Consider the following 20000-nt stretch of genomic DNA (forward strand, 5'->3'; position numbering starts at 1 on the left):
ATCGATTATTAGTCAGTGGATGACTGATTGGGGATAATCAGGTGTCCCAAGTGCCAGGATCTCTAAGTCCAACTCTGAGAGAAGGGGGAAGAAAGTTGATGAAAACCTACAGATATCGGTGAAGCTAAAAAGAGCAGACATCATTTCCAAGGATAGATTGTTGAAAACGAGTACTCACTTTGAGAGAACGCTCCATAGCTTCAACTGGAGGCCTGTATGGGTGGGCGGGTTTCGCAGTTTAGTCGTTACCTGGAACGAGGTAATGGATATTTCAAAGATGACCTGGACTCAAAACATAAAAGTCGTGTTGAAGGCCTGTAAGGCTTTGTCGAAGGTAAGCTCTTAACTGCGATTTTATTGTACTTCTAATATTGATATGCAAGTAACATTATCTTAATCTTCATTGACAAATCTGTTCATGGCTATTCAAAAGTAACCTGCTCATTAATATCTTGAAAGTAAGACTGTTTAATGATATCCTAAAGTAAGCTGCTTACCGATATTTTAAAGGAAAGCTGCTTACTGATATTTTAAAGGGAAGCATCTTCCTGATATATTAAAGGAAAATGCTTATTGATATTTTAAAAATACAGTTTACCTATATTTCTAAAGTAGGTAACTCACTGATATCCTAAAAGTGAGCTGACTATCGACATTTTCAAAGTAAGCAGCTTACAAATATTTCAAAAATAACCCACTTACTATTCTTTTACGAGTAAGATGCTTATTCACATTTCTAAAGTAAACTGGTTACTGATATTTTGAATGTAAGCAGCTTACTGATATTTCAAAGATAAGCCGTTTACTGATGTTAAAGATAAGCTGTATAACCTATGTTTTAGAATTAAGCTGCTCACTGGAGTTACTGATATCTTGAAGATAACCTGCACCCTAATGTGTTCAAGGTAACCTGTCTCCCGATGTTCTAAAAGCAACCGGCTTTCCAAAACCACAGGATACTTTCCCAATATAGCGTGCAATCTCAATGAATGATTACACAGTAAGTCCAACGTCTGCTTCAGATACGACTACCAGGAAATTATATATCTATGAAAAAAAAAAACATCTAAAAGATATTGAAAAGTGTTCACTAATTACTTAGACAACGTAATCACAGGAAAATGACGTGACAGACCTACGCAAACACATTGATGCACATGAGTATGTTTATGATACAATTGCATGTTGATACTGTTGGTCATAATATAAATGTTACTGGTTAAAAGTACAAGAACTTAAACTTTATTATGACCTCATCTTTTGGATCGTTTCCAAGACCCTGCAACAGGAAAGTTATCTGAAGTAGTAGTCGAGATCTTTTTTTTTTTTTTCTTTTTTTTTCTTTTTTTTTTATTTTGTACATGAGAATATTTGAGGATTGATTGAAGGATACTAAGATGTGAAGATATGCATGTGAGGAAATGGTTATAAAAGTATAATAAAAGAAAGATGAAGCAGTTGTTACGAAGATGAGAAAGACGTAGTAAGCATTAGACTGTTATAGTAAAAGAAAAACAAAATATGTGAAAGTAAGGCCAGGTATTTCCAAAATGAACGAGAGTTCTTGCAATAATAACGGCAAAATTTTCTCCATTGATGAATATCAGTGATACCACACATGTAAATGCGACAACAATTTATATTGTTTTCCCTTTATCTACCTGTCGCAATGACAAGAAAAACAACTATATATATATATATATATATATATATATATATATATATATATATATATACATATATATATATATATATATATATATATATATATATATATATATATATATATATATATATATAATATATATATATATATATATATATATATATATATATATATATATCTCATGATCATCAGCTGTGGCTAGTCCACTGCAGAGTAGAAGCTTCCACTCCCGTCTGTTCAGGGTCTTTCTATACCGGTCTATACCAGTAAATTTTCTTAGCTTGTTAATCCATCGTCCTCCCCTTCTTCCCCTGCTTTTTGCAATTTCTAAGGAACCACTTTGTTATTCTTAATGGCCAGCCACTATAGGCCATTTTTATTATGTATCCTGCCCGTGTTCATTTCTTTTTCTTACATGTTGTTAGAACATCTACTTTAGTGTTTTCTCGTATCTATGTTGCTCTTTATATGTTTCTTAGTGTTACTCCCATCATTATTCTTTCCATATCTCTCTGAGTTGTAACTAACTTATGTTCTAAGGCTTTAGTAAGGCTAAATGCACCGCCAGCAATTCGCGGTTGAAGGTAGAGTGGCCGGATTCTGCCTTGGACAGTTTTCTACTAAAGACGGCCAATGACCGTTGACTGCCTGCTCGAGTACTGCACCAATAGCAACGTCACTGGTATTGGTGGACAGAAGGAGAGGTGCATGTGGCCCGTGAAAATAGCAGCAGCTATTGATAAGGTATGTTTTGTGCTGCAGAATACCGCGTCTTGAAGGGGACCCCATTCCAGTTCTTTTGACTTTCCCATGAGGGAGACGTAAAGGGGTAGCAAGAGTGGTGGCCATGCCTGGCAGTGACAATAGATTATCAAGATCCGGTCCAGACGCCTGAATCTGGCAAATACCATAGCTCCGTCATCTTGATATGGTGATAAATACCGTGCTTGACGGGAACCATGGGCGTTTGGTGGAGTTCTGGTTGGAAGACTTCTGGGTACGTCGTGAGGAAATGGGCATAGGCATCGGTGGGTGGACTGATGTGGAGTGCAATGTCTGAGGTATAGATAAGTATGAGTCTGGGTTGACTATGTCAACCAGGAGGAGGAAATGGTAAAGGAAATCCCCACCGATTATTGGCAATGTACTGTCGGCTACGAGAAACTTCCAATGGTATTTTGCGCTTCCAAACGCTATTGTGAGTGTCTTGTATCTGTTGGTGGAGATCTCAGATACGTTGGCAGCTACCAGGTAGACAACACAGCAGGCTTAGAATGACTATGTCGTGTCTGGGAGAGGGACATTGGTAGAAGAGAACGGCAAGTACCAGTGTCTACCAAAAATCCACACATCAGTACCTGCATCATGTAAAAAGAAAAGATTAGTGATAGGGGAGTCTACCGCCACAAGCGATGGCCTACTTACAAGGATTTTGGCCATTGACAACCATCTGTACATTTCTTCGCAACAGCCCCGATTCTGGAGAGGTAGTAGCATTACTGCAGTTGATGAGTGTCAGTAAGTGGCTGTAGAAATTGTTAGTTGGGGCATGAGCGAGGGGCGGAATATGTGGGTGGTGGTTGGCTTTGTTGCCACTCCGGTATGTCAATGGGGGCGTGTCTTTGTCTTACCACGTTCAAGTCAGTGGTTAGTGTTGAGTACTTGTCGTCTTCCTCAGGAGTGGAAGTATTGATGGAGGTCTTGAAGGTGGTGAAGTGGCTGTCCGTAAGGGTGTCGACTTTGGTAATCAGGTCCATCATGGGCATAGTATCTATATTGGGGATGGCACTGTATACAGGTTTTGGGTAGACATCGTACCCAAAGGGCACTTGCCGAGGAGAACTGCTCTGTGGCAGGTTGCAAGTGAGCGATACTGGTAATTTTCCTGAGGGTGATCAAAGTCTTTTGGTCCCCCAATAGTTGTTAAGTAAGCTGAAAAAGCTTAGCTATATGGGTGGTTGGCGATGGTGAGTACTACACCAGGAGATATGTTTTGATGGTGCCATACTATATTGGGGCATCCCCTTGGTTTCAAAGCAAATCGGAGATTTAGAGGAAAGTGTCCTCAGGGACCACCACGAGGACATAGTCTACTTTGCTGCCTAAGCGTGTCATGCCCTTGATGTGAAACTGAACTTTGGCGTGCTGAAACCAGGCAAATGCTTCTCAGGTGGCTAAGTGGGGCAATTTCCTTGATGCGGCATGGATAGAAGAGTCAGGATCGGTGGGCTGTATTGTCAGAGTGTAAGGTGCATGGGTGAGTGGGTAGGCAGTGGGCAGCTGGTCACTCTGTAGATCACCAATATTGTAGGCTGTGGTTAGGTCTTAACAAAAAGGCAGGCTGAACATGACTAGTTTATTGCGGCGAAATACCAAGTTGATAGTTGGTTGGCCAGGGCACCAGCCACCCGTTGAGATACTACCACTAGAAAGTTATGGGGTCCTTTGGCTGTCCAGACAGTCCTACATTGGATCCTTCACTCTGGTTACGGTTCATTTTCCCCTTGCCTACATACACACTGAATAGTATGGCGCATTCTTTACACTTTCCTCTTGGTAAGGGTAGAAGAGATTCTATAGCTATGGCAAGCAGTTCTTCTAGGAGAAGGACACTCTAAAATCCAACCATTGCTCTCTAGTCTTAGGTAGAACCTTAGCCTTTGTACCATGGTCTTCCACTGTCTTGGGTTAGAGTTCTCTTGCTTGAGGGTATACTCGGGCACCCTTTTCTATGTTATTTTTCTTCCTCTTGTTTTGTTAAAGTTTGTATAGTTAGTATAGGAGATTTTTATTTCAATGTTCTTAAAATATTTTATTTTTCTTTTTTCCTTTTCTTACTGAGCTATTTTCCCTATTGGAGCCCCAGGGCTTATAGCATCCTGGTTTTCCAGCTAGGGTTGTAGCTTAGCAAATGATAATAATATACACAAATGCTTAAGGATATCAATGACATAAAAACTTTAATATCATGAAACGTGCAATGTCAAGCTTAAACAGGTTATTTTATCTTTAGAGAGAGAGAGAGAGAGAGAGATCGCTTTACAATGTATGAGTGTGTATGAAATACACGTGCATTACAGTTCTCACTTAAGATACAGGAATGGTCTTTACTACAAAAATGCCTGTTAAAAAGACATACTTCAAAATGGGGTATAAGTTTGAATAAGACGATCGCAAACTACTGCATCTTACAAATGTGAACATCTCAATAAGGATCCTTAAGTAGTCAGTTGTGCATTTAACCTATATGAAAAAGGTTGATGGTCTATGGACAATGCCAGTAAATACATAGAAATTGTTCAAAATGTTTCACAATAATTTTTGCAATATCTTTACAGATGACAGAGGATTCTGCAGATAGAAAATATCTCATTTTCATAGTTCTTCTCATACTGCCTGTATTGACTACTGCAGTTGTGGATTCAGGTGAGTGGCAGGCTCTCTTTTTTTATATTCTATATATACATTCACACACGCACGCGCACGCACGCACACACCCACCAATATATATATATATATTATATATATATGTACATATATATATATATATATATATATATATATATATATATATATATATATATATATATATATATATATATATATATATAAATACATATATATAAAATCATGATCAGCCGTGTCTAGTCCACTGCAGGACAAGGGCCTCAGACATATCTCTTCACTTGCATATATATAAAAGATAATAGATTGACATTAAGAATAACCGAATCGCTCCCTAGAGATTGCAAAAGAAGCACAGGAAGGAAGAGAAGACGATGGATTGACGAACTAAGAAAGTTTTCGAGTTTGGACTGATATAGAAAGACCATAAACAGGCGCAAGTAGAAGAACACGTCTGAGGCCTTTTAATACAGTGAAAAAGTAATGGCTGATGATATATATATATATATATATATATATATATATATGTATATGTGTGTGTGTGTGTGTGTGTGGTAATAAAAAGCTCTTGGCTGTCATTTAATATGTAGTGAAGGTATAAATGAGCCCCTTTCATTATTGCTAACTTTTCAGTAACAGTCAGAACATAATACATCTCTCCTGTAAAGATATACTATATAATATTAAAAGGGGAGCGTACATTTAAAATTAAAAGGATAATTTCACTTCCCAAATCTAATGCCAGCACTGGTCATGGAATTGTTCATGAATAGGAATCCTGTATTACTATGCAGTTTTGCATGTTCCTAAATGGTAGATCAAATATCTTCATTTACCAAGTTGCCTTTAGAGCCAGTAAAATAGTTACACAAGGTCCTTTCTGGAAGTCTCCAGGGGGTTGGTAACTGATAGCTTAAATGGTATTACCTCACTAGTGGAAAGATTACTGCTATTTGGAAGATGTTTCACTCTGAATCTAAAGGGTTTGGGGAATGTAAAGTGAGCCTCATAGTATGGAAAGAAATACTTTTTATTTGCAGATGGAAAGGACAGGGAATTAGGAAATTTCTGTATCCTATGCCTATATCTAGTCATAGTAGATTGGCGTCACAAATCCAGAGGCCACTCATCTGCATCAACTGACAGAATAAGGATGGGGGAGAATTCATAAACACCTTTTGCTAATCCGATGTCAGTATGGTGAATGGCATCTAGAATATTCACCTTGGAAGGGAAGGTTGAAGAGTACAACTCACATCCATATGAAACTTGGATAAGATAAGCGCTTTATGCAGTTTTAGGAGAATCTAATGATCTGCTTCCCAAGATGTATGTGACTAAACTTTAAAAGTATTTAAAATCTCTAAACATTTAACTTCTACCGTTTTGAGAGGCGAGACCCAACTCAACTTTCTATCAAAAGTTAGACACATAATTTATATTTCTTAAAACTATGAAATACGTTGATCTATTTTATATATCTCTAGGTCTTGGTGATAAATTTTGGACATTTAGACGTGTTTTTCATATTTAAATAAGCCATATATTTTGATACATTAATGTCTGGACTCTCTTACCAACCTCGGGATCAGAGCCCCAGGCGGAACCACTCAAAGACAATGGCTACTGGCCGGCCGGGAATCGAACCCTGGTCCAGGAAACTTGTAACAACAGTGACTTACCACGCGTGGCTAAGTGGTAAGTCATTGTTGTTATAAGTTTGCTGGACCAGGGTTCGATTCCTGGCCGGTCAAAAGCTATTGTCGTTGAGTGGTTCCGCCTGGGGCTCTGATACCGAGGTCGGTAAGAAAGTCCAGACATTATTGTATCAAAATATATGGCTTATTTGAACTAGCTTATGGTGTATTCCACGAATGTGACAGAATTAAATGACAACGGTTTTACTTGTTGAAAAATTTAAGCCATTCAAATATGACCATCTGATAATACGATTGGTCACAAGTTGAAGCTTTCAACTGTAGTCATTCCTACTCCTTAAAGGTCCTCTTCAAGAGTGTATAGAGAATGTCACCTGGAATGACAGATGTCCCATTTATTGCTAAAGAAAATAAAGTAACGCTAAACAAACTGCCCTATGGGTCTCCATCTTCCTGACATTTTCTTTCAGAAAGAGTATTTCATTACTCTAACATGAAAGAACCGCATTTTTAAAAAGGCTTGGATGAAAAGAGGCAACTCGCCTCTCAGACTAGAGTCATGAATACTTTTAAAGCCCTGCCCACGCGATCGAGCATGCCCAAAGGGCAAACAGTGATACCAGACCACAGTAGGTAGTGAGAATGAGGGTTGATGACGTCAGAAGCGGTAAAACCACAGGCAGGGATCTGGCAACCAATAGTGTCACCAGATCCCTGCTGTGGTTTTCCTGCTTCTGACATCATCAACCTTCATTTTAACTACCTACTGTGGTCTGGTATCACTGTTTGCCCGTCGGGCATGCTCGATCGTGTAGACAGGGCTTAAGCATGCCATACTTCCAGGTGGTATCATGCTTTTTCCAGATGAAAGCATACTATCACAATACGTTGCTTAGAAGTGGATGTCTCGTAAACAGATGATTCCAGATGAGCAAATACATCCATTGTAGAGTTCATTTTTCGAAACTAAGAGTGCACTGGAGATAATAAAACCTTTTTTAATAACCATACAAGACTTGCTTTGATAATCTTTTCAATGATTTTTCATGAACATGTCAATGCAATCAGTCGGTAGCTTTCAGCTAAAATTTCGCTGGTTCCCAAACTTTTGGGAAAACTATGGTCTCGTCATATTCACTTGATAATGCTTTTGATAAAAAGATTAATGTTCTTACACACGTGCTTTATCATTGCATGGTGCTGTATCATTGCATGATGATAGTACAGTCAAATTATCTCTCTATAAAAGAGATATTGTATGCCCCTTAGTGATTAGATGTGAAATTGAGAGTATTTATTCCTTCTCTACATTTTTAATGGCCAATATTACAAAGTATTACAGAATTTCGAACTTGTGCTAATACATTTTTTTGTAAAGCAGATTGGTAGGAGTCTAGTATTTTTTCATTTGCACTATTCATTATACCATCTTATATATTAGTTCCTTTTTGTTGTTTCTATTAATTCACTCTTAATCTAATTTTCCATTTTGGGCTGCTCTCCCAATTGCGAACTTAGGGGATGTAGCATTTCAGACTTTCATGCCAAGTTTATAGCTTGGCTTATAGTAGTAAGATAGACATCCTATAGATAAGATATCTCTCTAAGATTAAATACGACAATGACTGACTTAGAAAGCAAATAGCATAAATTACAGCTTCAGCAATACCGTGTCCTTTATCATGTCTGAGTCTGTGTCCTAAACTTTAATGTTTCTTTTAAGATTGGTTCAGGCATCATGATTTATACAGCTAACAAAAAAGCAGAATAAACTTAACTTTCAACTGGAACTATTCCCATATTACAATAACTTGAATTTAATATCTATATTTCCACCCAGCCATTGGAGTTCAGGGTTAACACCAAATATTCTTGAGTCATGTGAATTTGCAAGGGTCCAAAAATTGTAACATTTCAAGAACATTGAAAACATATCGAAGACGTTTCGTGAAAGATTTATTTATTACATATCTCTATCCTACAGGTCATGGAAATGAGATATCCAACCCTCCAGAGAAAGAACGATCCAAACAAAGCACATATTTGGAAAAAAGTTGTTCAGACACAGATTTGGAAGGTAAGAATGCAAAATAATACATTGAAAACCATTCTTTGGTAAGAATGGACTTCTTCGTTCAGAGAAAGATGAACATATGGTATGATTAAATTGTTTATTTATTCCCTTATTTCCTTTCGTCACTGGGCTATTTTTTACTGTTGGAGCAATTGGGCTTGTAGCATCTTGCTTTCCGAACTAGGGTTGTAGTTTAGCTAATAATAATAATAATAATAATAATAATAATAATAATAATAATAATAATAACAGCGATCACAAATTTGTAAGGGGATGTACTGTGACCGCTGCTAACGAGGGAGACAACGTGATTGGCTATGACGTCATCATGGGGTGGAGCATATTTCGCCTGGAATCTTTGCGGCGACTATACACGTTTAATGTTTTCCTCAGATGTTCTTGGTCGTCCACTCTTTCCTGCATTTAACACTTTCCCTGTATCCACAAACTTCTTTTTCCATGCATAATTGATGGACGGGATGATGAATTTCTTCCATACTTGGTTATGTAGTATCGTTCAGTCTCTTTATCGGAATTTGTTTCAGTAGACCATGGCACACATTGTGCCTTTTCATGAGAAATTACTATCTTTAAGTATTCATTCAACAGCATCTCTTTCATTAAGAGGGTACTTGACATACACAAATGCAATGTGAAAATTATTGATAACTCCTGAGTATGTAGACCAAATCTGATTTTGATATTTCATCAGCGTTTTAGTAATATGTTTACAAATTGTACAGATACTTGATGAACACTATGTTTGTTTGTTTGTGTGTGGAGAAGGGTGGGGGGGGTTATGACAGCGGCATGCACAATTGTGGTGGTACATTCTGACACGTGTGATTAAGTATATATTTGAACATGTTATAAGTGACAATAATGTTAGTAGCTTTTCTGGGTAGAAATAATGTGTACGTAATAGTCTCATAAAAACCTATTTAATGTATAAATGCAATTAAACTTCATATGTCCTCAACAGAAGTAACATGAATATCACTTCTTTTTGATAAACTTTAAAAATCTACATTACTAAAATGCTATCTTCTTTTCTTACAGTTGACGGCACCTTCATTAAAAGCAGCTTGTCTATCTTCTTTAGAATGGATAGAAAAAGAAGCCATTCAATGGGTCAGGGAAAAACTAAGGTCTGAAGTAAAGAATCAGACTGATAAATCCTGCGAAGATCTCATCGATGACGAAAGTTTTACTTTGGATTATCTGCAGACGGACACAGACACAGTTCTTTGGTATCCCGTCATACACGTCAAAAATGAAAGCAGGTGGGAAACGGTGAGGGAATTATTTAACAACTGCAACAAAACTTCGACCAAGGCTAAAGCCACGTACATGTCATCCCTACCCTGGCAATGTGAGTTTCAAAACGACACCAGAAATTATAGCAAAACATTAGTGTACCTGCAAATCAACAATCAAACACTGTTAGAGAAATGTAAAGACTTACTATGTATGGATGTCTATACACATCTATCTAATGTGACCTTTATAAATTTGACTGACAGTACACCTGACCATTGTAAAAAAGAATTAGAAAATTCAGTTTCATGCTCTGAAGACAAAACGCTGTGTTCCCATTCATTCAAAATACCGCAAATCGAAAAGGGAATCGTTTTTATCACTAACGATACAAACAAATTAGATGCAACACAAAAAAAAGTCACTATTCTTAGCAATTTTATGACGCCTAAAGATAAGCCATGGTGTAAGCATCCTCTTAACTATACAACACAAGCTAGAATCATACAAAATATCTACCAAACTTTCTATTACTGTCATGGAGATCCAGGTGAAACAAATACCTCACAATCATGGGTTTTTGCTCATATTTCTGAGAAAGAATCTATTGTAGCCCTTAACGGAAACATCAATCATTCAATTATACGTTCAAATTATATGTTACGGGCCTTAATTGCCACTAATGTAATTATCAATACAACGGTATACAGGAGTTTTGAAGCATCAAACATTACTTTAGAATATCATACCGAGCTGTTTAATATTCCTGTCTTTAAGAGTAACCAGTCAGCTAAAGAACTCCTGCAGAAAATCGAAGTTGAAAATTGCACAAAAGTTGAAGGTAACGAACATTTCACTAAATTAACAGACTATAGATCAATTTGGAGTCCATTGAATTTGATAATTTTCCACAATTGCACAGATCATGCGGGAGATAAAAACCTATATCTCTTCTGGCGTAATGAAACAGATAGTTTAGAAAGCCTCTGCAATGAAAATACAGTCGTTCTCTTGACCTCCATCAGAAGGGCAAGTGTAACCTTCAACGACATCGCGAGAGAACGAACCTGTAATGATGGGTCACTACACACTACAACAGTGAGCACTGCCAAAGTCTAATTAAGGATGGTTCAGACTATGAAACACGTTTCTTTCAGTTCCTTGTATATCCAGCGACTCTGGATAGGACATCGCTGAGAACAGAACTCTCGTCGAAATTTAAGGAAAATAATGCAAATAAGATTTTCATGTTGACATTTGGATTCAATACGCATCCAGACCTCAGGGGAGGAATCCTCACCCTAAACAAAACTTCTGATTTAAATATAACGGAAAATACACCTGATGTAAAAGAGTTTGAATCCATACAGAAAATTCTTCAGATATTAGTAATTGCCAACTTAACCAATAATACGGATTGCATCGAGAATATCCAAAATGATAAATTTTCTATTGAAATCACGGATGTATATGTAATTATTAGACCAGGCGCAGATGATATTTCCAGCGCACCTTGTTTGAAAATCCTTCCATTGAGCATTTTAAAAGATTTAAAAACAATATTCTTTAACAAATTTTGGACAACTTGTAATTACAATCAGATAACGGCATCGAATGATACTAACGCTACGTCAGAATGGAGTACCTCTCTAATAGTTGTAAGATTATAGAAACCATTTTGTTTGTTGTTGTCTGCATGATCACCACCATAACAATAACAGGGAATATATTAGTCATAACGATAATCATCGTTTCGAAACTATTTAAAAAACATGCCTTTATGTTATACATGTCGTTAGCATTGGCGGATCTACTGATAGGCTTAACATCATCTCTGCAAGCAGTGATTGATACCCATTCCCTCATGGAAGGTCAACTTACACTGTATAACCTAACTGACAAGGGGCCCTTAGAGAACTTTGAAATATAACAGAAAATTCAGCTGGGAGGCTTCAATGACCTGAAATTTCGAAGAGAGGGATGGGCAGCATTCACTGGTATAACAATGAACATATCTATCATGTCATCGTTAATGACACTGGCTTTGCTGGGCATTGACCGCCTTCTCATGTTGAAAATGCTTTCTTTCAAAGATAGACACATACGGATTGCAATCATCACCACTTGGCTCTGGAACATCACCTGCTCCCTTTTAATTGGCATAAAAGGAAGGTTTCTTAAGTGGTTACTTTGATCCAGTCACCAAATTGACCTTAAATATTGGGACGAAGTGTGATTCTGTCTCATCAATAGTATTCAAAACACAGCTATTCATAGGCGGCATAGCAGGAATAATAGTTATAACAGCTTCTATTGCATCGTTGATCGTATATAATTTTGTAGAACTGAAAAATAACCAGCAAGCCATAAGAATTCACGACCAGAGACGGGGTGAAAAAATACAAGTAGTGACTCGCACCTTCCTGATGATGGTCTTACTTTTCCTAGTCTCCTGTTCACCAATAGCTTATACGATCATTATTAAAACCTTTCCCAAGAAGATGGAGACTTTTCCATCCATCCATTATATCACTTTATAATATGGTGGCTGTGTGTGGCTGGATCTTCTTGGAACTGGCTAATCTATTCCTTTAAGGGCACTTACTTCAAACAAGAGGCAAAAAAGGTCTGGAACAAGTACTTCTGATCAACATAGCATTGTCTGTCGAAAGATAAAGCCGATTCAATGTTCTTCGTATGGATCACACAGTGGACAGACTTGTTTCTAAATAGATAGGCGTAACCACTAAATTTTGAACAGCTGTAAAACTCTATACTCATTTTTTTTTTCTTTTTTTAACGAGGCGCAATGCACTGACTCGCAGGGGTGCCCTTTTAGCTCGGAAAAATTCCTGATCGCTGATTGGTTGAACAAGATAATTCTAACCAATCAAATAGCGGGAAACTTTTCCGAGCTATAAGGGCACCCCTGCGAGTCGGTGCAAATCTGCCTCACTAAAAAGAATTGACTATAGTAATTGCAAATGTAAATACGATTGAATATAATAAAATGGTTAAGCAAGATTTCGGCACCACTCTATGAGTTACAGGAATACCTTTCATCCCAGAGAGGGCATTTTGATTAGCTGCCACAGATCAGCGAAGGTAAATAAAAGACTTTTATCTGTGCGTAAAGCTGTGATTATACCAAAACATGAGGGTACTCAACTGACATAGTCACCTGAAGAAAAACTGTTGCTTATTTATTCGTTATCTAAAGGATTATTTTATTTCATTTTTTATATAACTCGGAGAAAATAAGCCTTTTCTAAAGACCTTTTCAAAAGAGAATCTTTTGACAAAATTTCAAGTTTACGTTATAAATATGTATACACACATACACACACACACACACACATATATATATATATATATATATATATATATATATATATATATATATATATATAGTATATATCTATATTTACATATATATGTATAAATATTATATATATACATATATATATATATATATATATATATATATATATATATATATATATATATATATATATATATATATCGAAGGTCATCCTTGATACAGTCCATCCACCTTCGCTTTGGTCTCCCTCTCCTTCTCGTTCCCTGTACCTCCATTTCCATCCAAGCCGCCAACCCTCCCCATTTACCCGGGCTTGGGACCGGCACCAAGTTGAGGCTGGCGTGCCCCCCCCCCCTCCCCCCCCTGGTGACTGGGTTACTTATTGCCTGTGCTAAGTACAGTACATACTGTATATTCATTAATAGCCTCTAGAGGTTCGTCCATAACCCTTATTTGTCTCTGTATTTTTATTAAACATTATCTTAGTTCTACTCATATTCATTTCCATTTATGTTTTCTTTATTCCCATCTTATATCATCTTTTGTAATGCCTCCTATGATTAATTGAATAGAACTAAACCGTCTGCAAATATTATATCCTCATTAATGTTAATTCCTACCTTTTCCAAAAGTAAATGATTAAAAACTTCTTCTAGGCACACTATAGGTAATGGAGTCTCCCTATCTAACTCCTTTTTTTCAGTCGGAATTTTCTCTTTATATGTAGTATTAGATTAGTAGTACTACCTGTATACAATAAATACCTTTAAGTGTTTTGACATAAGATTCATCTATTCCTTGTCTTTGAAGGGTTTTCATTACCGTTGAAGTTTTGGCAGAATCAAAAGCTTTCTCATAGTCTATAAGTGTCCTACTAAGTGATTTGTTATACTCTATTGATTTTTTTAAGGTAGTAGGTTGGCCAGGGCACCAGCCACCCGTTGAGATACTACTGCTAGAGAGTTATGGGGTACTTTGACGGGCCAGACAGTACATAATTGGCTCCTTCTCTCTGGTTAAGGTTCACTTTCCCTTTGCCTACACATACACAGAATAGTCTGGCCTATTCTTTACAGATTCTTCTCCGTCCTCATACACCTAATAACACCGAGATTACCAAGCAATTGTTCTTCGCTCAAGGAGTTAACTCCTGTGCTGTAATTGTTCAATGGCTACTTTCCTCTTGGTAAGGGTAGTAAGGACTATTTAGCTATGGTAAGCAGTTCTTCTAGGAGAAGGACACTCCAAAATCAAACCATCGTTCCCTAGTCTTGGGTAGTGCCATAGCCTCTATACCATGGTCTTCCACTATCATGGGTTAGAGTTCTGTTGCTTGAGGGTACACTCAGGCACACTATTCTATCTAATTTATCTTCCTCTTGTTTTGTTGAAGTTTTTAAAGTTTATATAAGAAATATTTATTTTAATGTTGTTGCTGTTCTTAAAATATATCTGTTTGGCCTTGCTTCCTTTCCTCACTGGGCTATTCTCCTTATTGGGGCCCCTGGGCTTATAGCATCTTGCTTTTACAGCTAGGGTTGTAGCTTAGCAAGTTATAATAATAATAATAATAATAATAATGATGATGATGATGATGATGATGATGATGATGATAAGGATGATGATGACAAGATCGGGATAAAGAAATTCCCTCTTTCTTGAGTAATTATAGTTATGATGTGATTATGGTGATGATGATGATGATGAAACACATTGTGTTACTTCAGATTGACGAAAACTATCATTATGCCTCGGAAATGTGGCATGCCTTAATAGACAGTTTGGCCTTCTGTGGACGACAGTGTTCTCACTTACAGGAACATATATTTTCATGAAGTTACTATTGTTATTGTGGTTGTCAGTGTTTAGTTTTAAGTTTTGGTAATGGTTTTTGGGAGTTAATTTTAATGTTTTTTTTTGTATTAAGTGTTATTGTATATTTAATTTTAGGAAATATACTTGCAAGGTTATTATCTATTTTTAATTTCCCTTCTTTACAAGAGTCCAGTTGCCGATGACATAAGGGGAAAGTTTGTATTATTGAGAATATTGACAGAATGATTCAAGAGTGTGGGAGTGTTTGTTTTTGTGACGTCCCGCTACAAAATAATTACAAATAGTTTCATTTTGTATTTGCACATATACAAGACGGGATCATAATAAAAAAGGAAAAAAAATCTAGTAATAAGACCATAATTACCAAACGGACCAGTGCCAAAATGACCCTGCCAACTCATTTGCTCTAAAAACGGCCAAGCTAGATCACTTGCGCCTAGTTGTCCATGCCAGTTAACTCGTGGCAAAATGACCATGCGAGATCATTTGCGCTAAAACGTCCGTGCCAGACCACTCGTGTTAAAGTGGCAACGTTAAATTACTAGCGCCAAAATGGTTATATCAGATCACTTGAGGCAAAATGGCTTTGCGAGAGCACTCATGACAAAACGCCATGTTTGATCACTTTGCATAAACGGTTATGCAGGATTAATTACAATAAAGCGCCCTTGCTAGATCGCTTGTACCAATACAGCTATGCTAGATCATTTGTTGCAATACAGCTATATAAGATCACTGTGCCGGAATGGCTATGCCAGACCACTGACGTCCAAACAGCCATGCTGTATCACTGGAGTCGAACCAGTCATGCCAGATCATTCCCGCCACAACGTCTATGCTGGATCACTCCAATGTTATCTGACCTCCTGACTAACTTTTATGAATGGAGCTAAGAATACATTTTACAGTGTCCAGTCAGAGAAAAGGAAGTAATGAATAACATACTTTGCCATTTCATGAATGTGATTTAGATATCATGCACCTCTCTCTCTCTCTCTCTCTCTCTCTCTCTCTCTCTCTCTCTCTACATGTCAATACTTCTTAATATTTCACTTTTCTCTAATCCATAATCTTCTGATCTCTGTGTGATTAAACCACATAAAAATGTTCTGGTCCCTTTCACCGAACCCAACGTTTGAGAACCCACAACCTTGCCGTTCCCGATATGGTAGTGCACCATCTTGCTGGGACATTATGGTTGGTTGAAGGTTGTCTAACTGTGGTACCACATATTCAGTCAAAGGGTCAAAGTAAACATTTGCAATAATTGATGACTCGTTCAGGGAAAATGGACAAGGATTCGATAATACATGATCCCGCACAACACATTCACCTTTGGACTATCTTGATATACCTTCCTAGTTTCATGGCGATTTTCTGATCCCAACATTCTCACATCATGTGTGTTCGATTTCCCTGAAACATGAATTTTTTTTCTTTTGGCAAATGGTATAATGTGCTATGACTATGAATAAATCAAGTTTGTTCAGATTTAATTATGAAATACATTCATGTACACATATGAGTGTAGATAAAGTTGACCCCTCATAAATTCCCAGCCAGGTGTCTAAAAAATATTAAAATTGTCGGGGGATGCCAATAGTCACCAATATATTTACACGCACATGATTGCTTTACCAAAGCACACCTCTTTCGTCAACAGGGTATGTGAAAGCACAAATGCTGGAATTAAAAGCATTTGAAACTCTCTCAAACTTTAGCCTAAGAAACATATTTCACTCATTACCGTTATGGTTTCTTATATTCTTCAGCTTTTCATACAAACAAATGAAAAACAACATATTTATAAGTGCAAAAACAATTGATAAAGTACTACAAGGGAAATGAGCCATGAAAAACACAGGTGATATTTTTATTAGCCTAAAGTTCTTGGAGATTTGTAAGTGTCCTTTTTATATGAAATATCTTAGGTTATGCCAATAAAGAATACAACTTATAAACGATATGATCCAGTAATGTTAAGGTCAAAGAATTAATATTTTAATTTTAAAAAAAGTTCGTTGTATGGAGAGGATCCTCTCAGAAAGGCTTGGCAAGTGTGCGGGTTACGTCAAAACATGATCCTAGTCAAAATATTTTCTTAGTAACCTTTTGTGCATTTGGAAAGTTCTGATGGCATTTATTGCCTCTTAGATCTAATCATAAATACTTCCTTAAGCATGCCACGCACAATTGTGCCAAAGGAAGTCCTTCAGACCGACCGCACAGCCTCAGAAGAGACCTTCAACCCTCTGGTTGCTACAGGGTGTAGCATCAGGGCTGCTTGTCAGCAATTTTGTGTCAAAGTAATGACCCTACAGGTAAGCTTGTGCAAATTTATTGTTTTTTATAAGTGCTCTAGTCCATTTTAGTCTATTTTCATAAGTTAGCATAACGTAGATTAGTTAGGAACAGTGATCCTCACTGTTCCTTATGTAAAATTTTCTATGACGGATTTTACTTATTCTTATAGTTTTTTTTTCGCAGGTAAATAAGACTTTTGTGTATGACCTGATTGCTTATTTTTTCCATAATCGTTTATGATTATTTAATTCTCTAGTTTAGGGGAATTCAGTTTGCAAAGTCTATGCGATTCCTAGTTTACCACTTGCTTTGATTTTCCTCATTTGTGTAGACATTTTGAAACTCATTAGTCCCAAAAAAAAATAATTGAAATATTCGGTATTATTACAGTTTCAACCAAATTCGGATATCTATTCTTTCTTTACTTGATATCATAAACATTTTAGATGATTAGTACGAAAAAGTTACTGGAATTTTCTGCAAATTAAGGGTTACGAAATATTTATCGATGAATATTGTTCCTAACTGTTATCCCAATGATGTACTTAGGCTGCCATGTTAGTTTCTCTCCCGACAACATTTTGTTTTTTGTTAATGCATTGTGAGTAAAAATGTCTGATCGTCCTTTGGTTTTGGTTATGATGTATAGGTACAGAAAAAATGCTAAAACCTAATTGGTTGTTTTGGTTCAAAGTAATCCAATTAACTGCGATTTTGGAATTTATACGTCCTTCTAGAATCAGTGCTTGTCAGTTGACTGTCATGAATTCTGTTGTGCAGACGTGCAGTGGTTGTTCCTCTTCCTATTTTGACGTCATTGGCCGGTTTCGTGGACTTTACCATGGAACTCCAAAAGTGGGAAATAGGTTTCTGCGTGAGCATTCGGTGTTACCTGAAAGTGTTAAGTGTCTCAAGAGTGATTCTGGTAAGGATTCATTTATGATTTATTTCATCATAATTCAAGGATTTATTTGTGATTTAATTTAGTTTGTCACCTGGTGAGGGGGGGTGGGGGGTCAGGGGGCTTGGTCACGGCTAGGTGTGTGACCTGGGAAGGTTTGTGACCTGGGAAAGGGGCCATGGTCAAGGCTAGGTGTGTGACCTGGGAAGGGTTGTGACCTGGGAAAGGGGCCATGGTCACGGCTAGGTGTGTGACCTGGGGAAGGGGCCATGGTCACGGCTAGGTGTGTGACCTGGGAAGGTTTGTGACCTGGGAAAGGGGCCCGTTGGACTTGCCCCGGCTAGGTCTGTGACCTGGGAAGGTTTGTGACCTGGGAAGGGGGTTCGTGGGGTCTTGTTATAGGCTAGGTTTGTAACCTAGGAACAACTAGGTTAGGTTAGGTGGGTTTGTTAGATTCTGCGGCCTTTCCCAAACTTCAAAGGTGTAAAATAATGTCGGGAAGGGGAGGAGGTCCTTAACGGTAGAAGATCTTATTGCAATGGAAATAAAGGTTTGATTTCTTGAATACTCTCTGTTTAAGCTAGAAAAAATAAATTTTCATATCAGATATTAGAGTATGATTGAAACTCTAATTTTACCAAATATTCTTGCAAACAAAATAGCAAAGCATAACAATTTTGCATCCACACTCTAAAAAAAGATTTGCTGTACCAAAGAGGAAACATAAAAAATCTGAGCTTTTTATGCAATTTTATTAGATTACAAAATACATTTACATCTCTTTACAAATGGGAAGAAAAGATGGCGATCATCATTCGAAGGACTTTTACAAAACAGGATATTTTTTCTTTTATATATTTGGACAAACTGTACAATAAATAACGTGTTGATCACAAACATTTCCATTGCTGCCAGTCACTACTGCACTAGAAAATCACACAGGAGGTTCCTCTAAAAGTGTTTAGGCTCCTTGGAACATGTCCTAATGGTACTCCAATAGTTTAACAAGCTGAAGAATTGATATATATATATATATATATATATATATATATATATATATATATATATATATATATACATATATATGTATATATATGTATATATATATATATATATATACATATATATATATATATATATATGTATATATATATATATATATATATATATATATATATATACAAAGTATATACATATATATACATATATATGTATATATACACATATATACATATAGATGTATATATATGTATATACTTTGTATATATATATATATATATATATATATATATATATATATATGTATATATATATATATACATATATATACATATATATGTATATATATATATATATATATATATATATATATATATACATATATATGTATATATATGTATATATATATATATATATATATATATATATATATATATATATATATATACAAAGTATATACATATATATACATATATATGTATATATACACATATATATACATATGTGTATATATATATATATATGTATATACATATATATATATATATATATATATATATATATAATATATATTGTTT

General features: G+C 36.3%; 1 protein-coding gene and 1 pseudogene across 1 annotated transcript in view; both read left to right on the top strand.

Moving 5' to 3' along the window:
- Positions 1-13276, top strand: part of LOC137616599 (uncharacterized) — a 13585-nt pseudogene extending 309 nt beyond the window's left edge.
- Positions 1-20000, top strand: part of LOC137616598 (uncharacterized) — an 89930-nt gene that overhangs the window by 49136 nt on the left and 20794 nt on the right. The gene's annotated exons all lie outside the window — the stretch shown is intronic.

The sequence above is a fragment of the Palaemon carinicauda genome, chromosome 22, assembly GCF_036898095.1.
Source record: "Palaemon carinicauda isolate YSFRI2023 chromosome 22, ASM3689809v2, whole genome shotgun sequence".
NCBI classification, from domain to species: Eukaryota; Metazoa; Arthropoda; class Malacostraca; order Decapoda; family Palaemonidae; genus Palaemon; species Palaemon carinicauda.